The following is a 10,000-nucleotide window of genomic DNA, read 5'->3' on the forward strand; positions in this document are numbered from 1 at the left end:
TGTAATTGTGGTACCCTTTGCCAGGAAATCTGTCATCACTACTCCGTCCTGGTCCCAGAAGACTGTGAGCATGACCTTGCCAGCGGAGAGCTACACCCTTGCCTTCTTTGGAGGAGGTGAGTCACGGTGCTTCCACTGCATTGACTGGGCTTTGGTCTCTGGATCATAGTGATGGACCCAGGTTTCATCCTATGTAATCAGTCTTTTGAAAAATTTTGACTCATCTTCTTGGCACATCTCCAAATTCATCCTCGAGTACTTGACGTGTTCTTGATTCTGGAAAGGTGTGAGCAACCTGGGAATCCATCTGGCAGACACCTTTTGCATATGCAAATGGTCATGAATGATAGTTTCCACAGATCCAGTACTAATCTTGACCTGATGGGCTATTTGGCGAATTGTTATCTTCCAAAATGACAGCTTCAACTTGACGGACAGATGCCTTATCAATGGCAGAAGGGGGGTGACCAGATCTGGGAGCTGTTTCCACAGAGTTCCGACCATGTTTGAATTCACGATGCCAGCGTTTTACAAGGTCATATGATGGGGTATCATCATCATAAGTTACTTTCATTTCATCAAAAGTCTCCCGTGGTGTGCTTCCTTTCAAATACAAAAACCGGATCACTGCTCGACACTCAACAGGCTCCATTTCACACTTGACTCAGTTCAAACACCTGTAAATCAGAAACCACAATCAGTTCAGAGCTGTAATTTGCCGCTTAATCGATGGAGATATAAATAATTGCACATGCAAAATTTCAGCTAGATCAAACAACTGCAAGTGGGTCAGGGGGATTACTTATTGAACGTCCCTCGTAGCCACACTGTTTTTTTCTAGAACTACATTATGCAATCCGTCCTCCTTTTTTAAAGATGCTTTGGCACGAGTTGATGTAGATTAGGGACGTTGTTTCAAGCAGGACAAGATCAGTGTGTTTGTGTTTCCTTAAATATATAGAATACATTTAACTACTCGTTATGCGTATCCGAATGATAATCGGATTTAGTTCATGTATATATGTGTGTTTGTGCATGTTTTCTGAAATCATCATCATCATCATCGCCATCATCAATATCATCATCGTTTTAATGTCCTCTTTTCAATCCATGAATGGGTCATGCGGAATTCGTTCTACGGACGGATGTCCTTCCTGTCGCCAGCCCTCATCTGTTTTCAGGTAAGGTAATATTTTCCCTCAGCCTGAAGACTGTAAACGAATAACACCTATTGCATGATAGTGACGCCCGTTACTACTATCAAGCGACGTCAAGACAAATAGAAGCAAACATGCGCAAGCACACACAGACACACACCAGCACATGGTAACATATATGACAGGCTGCATTCAATTTTTTCTACCAGATCCACTCACAAAATCATGATCTGTGTTAAACTAAAAGGCACGCAAGTCCTATGCAGTTAGATTAAACCCGAAATTACGTAACTGGAGATCGAACTTCTCAACTACATAGCTATGCCTACCCATGTGTGTATGTGTAATTAATAAATATACACATGTTATTTACGCATATGCAAATGTATACGTACGTGTCTGTGCGCTCGTCCATGTATGTGTCTATCATCTATGTTTCGATGAGTGTTTACCGCTGATCATTCGCTAAAAATATTGAAGACATTCCAGAAACGTGTCTTGTAATCGATTTACTATCAATTACACTTTCACCTTTACTCTTTCACCATGTTCAAGCACTGGAAGTGGCCATGCTGGAGCACTACTATCGGACAAGCATTAAAGAATTTTTTTCTTTTTTACATTTGTATTTACAATTAAAACGACTTGGATTCATTTACTTTTTATTAACAAAAAATGTATATACATATATATATATATTTATATTTTGAAATAAAAAAAAACATAAGAAAAATAAATTTCTGTTGTTTTGTATTATTAAGGATTCATCTAATATTCCAGGCAATGACTGAACAACTGAAGGAGTCAAGCTGAATTCTGATGAACAGGTTCGACATATCTTACACAGTTAACAATCCTGATATTTCAGGCGAGCATAATCCTACCCATAAAGAACTGGGAAAATGGTTAAACTCATCAGAGCTTCAAATGTTTATGACAGAATAAAATCAGTGTAATACATACTTTAAACTTTGACCAGTTAAATCGCTTTCTCAACGTTCTTCGTCAGTATGCTGTCAGAAGAACTATGTGGGAAGTCTGAAGAACGAGGGACGTTTTAATTGGCCAAAGTACTTTGTTCAGTTTTTGATGGACATGTTTCATCAATTCAGAGAGGAAAGAATATTCTATCCGTGACACTTTACAGAGCATCTGTAACTGGTAGAAGGAAGGAAAGTATCTTCAAACGAGTGGTCTTGCCAGAATGTTTGAAGCGAAATGGAAGGATCTTTACAGTTGCTGTTGCAGATTTAGCATTTTTTCAGTTTTGTTCCAATTTCTTCAAATTTGCTTACACCAATTTAGTTTTATATGCTTATTATGAAAGTGGAATTCATGTTAAATTGCAAATTTGGAATAATTTTAGCCAATCGAAAGCCATAAATCTGACATCGGTGCCTGTTTCCATAGTAGTAAGTAAAGCTGTAGTCTGCCTGTTTTCATTGTAACAAGAATGCTGTACTTGCGCGACAGTGACACTTTTACGACCACAAGTTTTGAAAAGCGATATCATTTTGTGTCTATATGATTTCTGTCTATCACAAAATGACTGACAGGTATCACGCAGAACATGCCGGTTTCCGATTCTTGTTTTCTGATTGGACTAAAAATCATCAAACTTTGAACGTCTGTAACATTTTAATAATTATTTCTTGAAATAAATGAATTCCAAATTTGAATTCAATATCCAAAATTTCGCTTTATTTTAACATTTTTAAATCTGTGACAACAACCGAAAAGATCCGAATAAAATCTTCGAAAGGTATCCAAGGCCTTGAAATAGCCGACTTATAAAGTCTACAACCATTTGAACTCGGAGTGCAAGGAGTCGGAATAAGTACTGCAAGGTATTTTGTCCGACATTCTTACTGTTCTACCAATACACCGACCTGGCTTCGTACTTTTTTTTTTATCGAACTCGAATGAATGAAAGGTGAATTTGATCTCAGTGGAATTTGATTTTTCAGAGAGCAGAGAATCAGAACAAATGCTGCCAGGAATTCTATCCGACTCTACCCGTTCGGAAGTTTAGTATTTGTGTTATGATAGTTGTCTCATTGATCCGCATCCTTCTTTTATATCGGTCACCGGCTTTAATAAAAACAATGATATCTTCATTTCCGTATTTTGATACGGACGTATACATTTCAAAAAAGTGCTAACGACATAGCATACTATTTCTTTATTACCCATAAGGGTTTACACAGATGGGGACAATACAACATGATTTGGGGTCATGTGGATGAAATGGAGTTATTTACAATGAAATCGAATGAATTATTTAGAATGAAATCGAATGAGTTACAAGAACAAACGAACAAAAAGGGACATATGAAGTCAAAAAAAGAACAGGATAGCTGACCCCACGAGCCCTGCTATTTTAACTGAAACCTTTTGGCAAGTGATCGTGGCGTGTTCATGCAAGGTCTTTCACACCTAGCATCCGTGCAACACGCATCCATCTTTTTTTGAATACGCACTCTGACAGACACATTTTCTCTAGTCCCACCTTCCTTTTCAGATGGAACTTAAAAAAGTTCGTTAGGGCGGTGCCAGAGATCATGGTGTCAGTCATTATACCTTTCACTCTAGTCTTCCATATAACCCCCTTCGCAACTGCTACTATCTCGAGAAAGCAATGCTTACCTTCGTTCGTCTTGAAACCAGGCGGGTCAATTTTTAAGATTGACTCAGACGACAGATGTACTCTTCTTCCGTCCGACAACAGGTGTTCGGCATAAGCCCACACGTCCGAAATATCCGGACACTGAACAATAGCGTGCAGGACTGTTTCCACATCCCACCCGCATCTTGGACAGACCGATGGTCCACTGTGACCATGCCTTGCGAGTTTCTCTCGAACGGGTAAGGCTCCTCTGTAACATTGCCAGGCCAAGGACTTCTGAAAATTATCCAGTGTCCCTGGTCCGAATGTCCTTTGGAACAGGCTGTCTAACTGATTACCATCGAGACCCAGGGTATCGTCATTTCCGGCCTCTACCAACCTGCTATAGAACACTGCGGTGGTACCAAAGCCGCCGGCATTGCCCGAGCTGCGGAAGCATAAAAGAACCTTACGGCACTCCGAATACCACATACTCAATCTTAGTCTGCGACGAAACCAGGTTTCTCTACCACCAAAACTGGCAAAGCTGGGGAACATCTGTTTTGCGAGGACCCGTTCACCTTCCAGGTAGAGCCAAAGATGCCTCAACCTCAGCGCATGCTTGTGCATCAACAGCCAAGGCATCCCTAACTCACCTTTTAACGGCTTTTGACAACAAATAGAACGACATAGCATACGTCGTACTAAGTCATCTACTTGGTTCACAACATAGACTTGAAAATACATAACCATGTACTTTTAGTAAGCTGCAAATAATTATAAACAAACAAAGAGAAAAGTAATCAAAAATACAAATAACAAAACAAAAGAGTAAACGTGTATTATTTTTCAATTTTTTTCAATTCAATTCAATTCGATTTTTATTGGCTCAAAAATAAAAACCAAGGCCATGTAGGGGGACATGGAGTTATGTACAGGGAGGGTGGTCATACAAAGAGTTCAGGCCATTTCCGGTCAAGAGAGACTTTGAACCGAGCGGTCGTCGGCATTTTCACTATCTCGTCCGGCAGTTTATTCCACGGATCCGCAACCTGGACGGAGAAAGCCCCTCTCCTTCGATTGAGATGAAATCGTCGTAGATAGAGATTTTCGGAGTGACCCCGCGGCCCACGCTCTGGAGCAGAAGTGAAGAACAGCTCTTTCGAGAGGTTACACTTTCCACTTATGATGTTGTGAGCGAGAATGAGATCACCACGGCCTCGTCGTTTTTAAAGAGAATAAAGGTCGAGCGTCTTCAGCCTTTCTTCATAAGACAAATGCTTGAGACCAAGAACCATGCGGGTAGCCAGCTTCTGGACTCTTTCGAGATGGTGTATGTCTTTGAAGAGATAAGGAGAAGAGGCTTGAATCCCGTACTCCAATATATGTGTCACCAGCGTGACATAGAGTGGTAGGAATATGGCTGCTGTGAGCATTCCGAATGACCGTCGAATCAAAAACAGAACTCCGCGTGCTTTGTTGGCAGTATGGACGCATTGGGCCGAAGGCGAAAAGGAAGAATCCACCAAGATACCCAGGTCCTTTACTTGATCGGTCTTCTCCAGCAGTAGCCGACCCGGCTCGAAATCAAGTTGAGTTGCAGGAGAGGAGCCAACAGGCAGATGACAGCAATTTGACACGTTCAGACACAGGTCCCATTCGTTTGACCATCTCCAAACTTGGTGGAGGCATCGACAAAGATTATCTATATCACTGCGAGGAGCGACCAGTTTGACATCGTCGGTAAATAGAAGGGTGTGTTGCGTGAGGTCGTCGGGCAAGTCATTGATGAAGACTAAAAACAATAACGGGCCAAGCACTGAACCTTGAGGCACGCCACTGCTCGCACTGGAGACGTCGGACAGCGAACCATTAACTTGGACTTGGAAGGAGCGATCTGAGAGGAAGGCACCAACCCATCGTACAATATCCGGATGGAAACTATATGCTTGAAGCTTGACAAGTAATAGGGGGTGGTTAACCGAGTCAAAAGCTTTGGCAAAGTCCAATAAAACGATGTCAACGGCATCACCATCATCCAGGATACGCGTCATCAATTCTTTCATTACCAGTAAGTTGGTCAAGCATGATCTCTTCGGCACGAAGCCGTGTTGGGAATCAGAGATAGAGACTGTATTTTGGAGGTGGAGCAACATACTTTTCTTGAGGATGGTTTCGAACATCTTGCTGATTATTGAAATAAGTGAAACCGGTCGGTAGTTAAGCGGGTCTTCGCGGCTCCCTTTCTTGAAAATCGGGCAGATTATCGCTGTTCTCCAGTCCGCAGGTACAACACCCGTCGCCAATGACATTGAATAGAAGTGTTAAAGGTTCGCAGATGACCGGAGCCAACGCTTTAATAACCTGTGGGTGTATGCAGTTAGGGCCGTGACCCTTGTTGACATCGTGACATCGAGGTCTTGAATAACGCGTTCGACTTCGTCACGAGTGATGACCAATCTAGGCATTGAAGGTACCGATCTATCAAATAGAGGAGGTTCACGACCATCATCTTGTTTGAAAATTGTCGAAAAAGCCTCGGCAAATAACTGACTCTGCTGATAAGGGTCCTCAATCGATACGCCTGTTGAGTCTACCAACGTTGCAATTTGGTTGTTCAAGCGGGAATTTCGTTGGACATGGACAAAGAAAGTTTTTGGATTGCGACTGGTGTTTGCCGCGATTCTGTATTCATATCTGAAGCGTTCTTCCTTTTCAATTTTCACGGCTCGGTCTCGTTGAGTTTTGTACACCTCAAAAGCTGCAGTCGAATCTTGATTTTTGAATTCAGCCCAAGCAATATCTCTGAATCGAAGTTCTCGTTTAACCTTCTTCATCACCCAGGGCTTGTGTTTCTTCTTCTTGGGAAGCCCAACGGGAACTGCTTGGTCAGTCAACCTGATTACATATGCTTTGAGGGACGACCATAATTCGTCAACTGGGGACATCGTTATCAGGGATCGCCAGTCCAGAAGCGCAGAAGCTTCGGTTAGAATTTCAAGATTGATTTCAGAGAAGACTCTGCGTGGCAGCGAAATAGTCGTGGGCGTAGAAAAAGTTGTGTGCATGTCGAACTTCAGGATCGCGTGATCACTCTTGGCAAGAGGGGCGCGCACAGATAAGCCTGACACTGATCTTGGATAGCGAGAGAATACCAGATCCAGCATAGATGACTGCTGCCCAGACCGATGCCTTGTCGGAGATTCAACATGTTGCGATAGAAAACAATCTTCAGCCACGTCAAGAAGGGCCTGGCCGAACCGGGAAGATGATGTACAAATTGATGCGGGCCAGTCGATCGTGGGAGTGTTGAAGTCTCCTAATATCAAACATTCATGAGAAGATGAAACGAATCTTATCGCTTCAAGTAAATGAGCATATATATATATATATCCGCTCAGTCGAAGTCGACTCTCGATTACTCGATGGATCAGTGTCCTCCAGCCAGTTCTATCCTGGGTCACTTCTTTCAGATTGGCTATGGCCATTCCCGTGTTACTCTTGATGGTGTCAAGCCACCGGATTCTTGGTCGGCCTCTTTCTCTCTTGCCACTGACCATTCCGAGCATGATGTCCTTCTCCAGGGATTTTCTCCGCATAATATGACCAAAATATGCCAGTCTATGCTTGGTGGTCCTAGCTTCTAGCGCAGTTTCGGCTTGATCTGGTTAAGAATTTCTCCATTGGTGAGCTTCACTGTCCATGGAATCCGTAAAAGTCTGGGGAAGTTATATATATATATATATATATATATATATATAATTTCGTATATATATATATATATAATTTCGTATATATGCATGTTTTTAATATATAAATTAAACAATTAATTGCACTATGTAACACGTGGGTAGCAACTGTTATTTCCTATTTTCTTACCCCGAGAAAGTTTAAAGAATGGCTAATATTTCTTTCAGGCTTTGCTTTTGTTACAAATAATCAAGCATTAACGAATCCCTATTAACACTTGGCTATAATGCTCCGCCACAACTCTTGCTCATGATCAGAGACACACATATTGTCAGCCACTAACGGACATGCACGAGTGATTAAGGTCAAGCAATCAATATGCAAATCTATGGTATCGAGCAGAATATTTGCAATCACGATATTTCCGTTTCAGCAACTCAGCGCTGAATCCGCTTGAAATGTAGGGGGAAATAGGTCAGTTTCAAAACATTGATATCTATGTCACAAGAGCAAATTTTAAAGCGAATAGTAATCATTTCCTTTGATTTCTAGATAGAAGTAAATAGGAAATAACACTTACTGACCAACAACAACAAAAAAATATTTGTTACACAGTGTTATTTAAAAATCTTTATTTTCATTATGTACAGCAGGGACTGAAACGTGTGTGTTATGACGGCACAGGATCTATTCGTCTTTTTATCTTTCAATTCAATTTTACAGGAGGAGGTGACATCAATACCAAGTTGTCTAAGACAACTGCTTGCAGAAATGTGTTCTTCTTCTTACAGATCATCCTCACCTATCAGTGCTATGGCTGTGTATACATAAAATGAACTCAACTGTAACTAGTACAAACACAACGATGCATTAATGAACATTCAACGGTTTAGGAGAGGATAAAGATTAAAATTGTAGTTGAGAGAAAGTTAAGTGACGACTGGAAACCATCTAAATCCTGTAGCACGATGATTCGCACTGGGTATTAAAATGTCGACATCATAACTACTGTTCATTGCTCTGTGAACACTGAAAAGGCTGTAAGACGTAACATTGATATGAAAACCAAGTTCCCCTTAACTGTGATGGACTTTTGGTGTGCCTCCAGTGAGAATGATGTCATGCTTCCCCACATGATTGAACAGAGCCCCGAGCTAAATTCAGAAAACTATGCGAAGCTGCTTGAAAATGTGGTTATTCCCTAGATGGAGAGCATTGCTGCTGGAAGGCCATAGGTGTAACAGCAAGAATCGGCTATTTTCCATACCTCCGAAAAGAGTCAGGAGAGGTTGTCGGAAAATTTTTGCGACTTCGCCAGCTCCAGTATCTGGGTACCTAATTTTCTCGATTGTAATCCCATAAAGGGGTGCTTTTGAGAAAGACACCAACTGCTCTGACTGCAGCACCAAACTGAGCTGGTAGCCAAGATCAAGGGGATGTTCGAAAATTTTCCTGGAGAAACAGTAGGGAAGGCATGCGCCAGATTCCGCAGCCGACTTTAGGTGTTGGTGGAAGCTGAGAGCGACTACTTTGAGTAAACTATTATCTCCTAAACATAATCTGGTAGACATCATTTGACTTTTTTAAATACTGTTGTAATTGAATAGGATTTTGTGTTTCTTTTCTTTGTATACAAACTATGAAATTTAATCCGTGCGCCCTGTATGTAGCTGGCCTGCACAAGATATTACAGACGGAATTTATCTTTCAGTTTGAACTCGAGAGCAGCTACACTTTTACTACTCGAAATCTCCTCTGCCGTGTGGCATTTGATAAATGAAGGAGTTTGATTTGTTGCCTCATCTGTGTTTCCTGCTGCACGGTGGTTTCAAATAGAACTCTTGGCTGGTGGAGATCTAGTTCTGTTTTGAAGACACCTACATCCATCCCATGTAGGTCTCTCTGGATTTTTGAGGGGATATTGAAGAGCTGCAGGTCCTTAAAACCCAAGTTGCTGCATTATCTGGTCCTGTATCTCGATGGTGATGTTGACATCTTTGGCACTATCTAATGATCCCTCGTTTTACTGTTTGTGTAACATGTGATGCCAAAGTTCGGCACATGCCCTTCCATGGTTTTCAGGGTGTTTATCACTACCTGTTTTTATCGGTTTTGTTCTAAAGAGTAGAGTGTTCCATTTTTCAGCCTCTTTCAGTAGCTGACAAGTCGCATTGAGATTATTTTCATTGCGTAGCTTCGCTTGATCGCTTCGGTGTGCTGGCTATAGTTGGGAGCCGTAGTATAAAGGGCTAAGGAAAAATATCCTCCAGAGGACCATCATGGTTGCCTGTTCACTCGTTCTGAAAGTTCTAAGAATCCGTCCGGCCAGCCGCCTGCATTTTATTGCCAACTCAGAGTAATATACACCTGAAAAGATTCATCATTACTCATGTCAGTGCAGAGGTCGCGCACTGATTTTGATCCAGTCTCCTCGACAACAGAAGCTGTTAGCAAATAAACTCTCCTCAATCACAGAAATGTATGCATACGGGGCAGGGCCGTCGCTAAGCTCTTGCAACCTCTGCGGTCGCAGGGGGGGCTCCGCATT

Source organism: Octopus sinensis, linkage group LG10, assembly GCF_006345805.1.
Source record: "Octopus sinensis linkage group LG10, ASM634580v1, whole genome shotgun sequence".
NCBI lineage: Eukaryota > Metazoa > Mollusca > Cephalopoda > Octopoda > Octopodidae > Octopus > Octopus sinensis.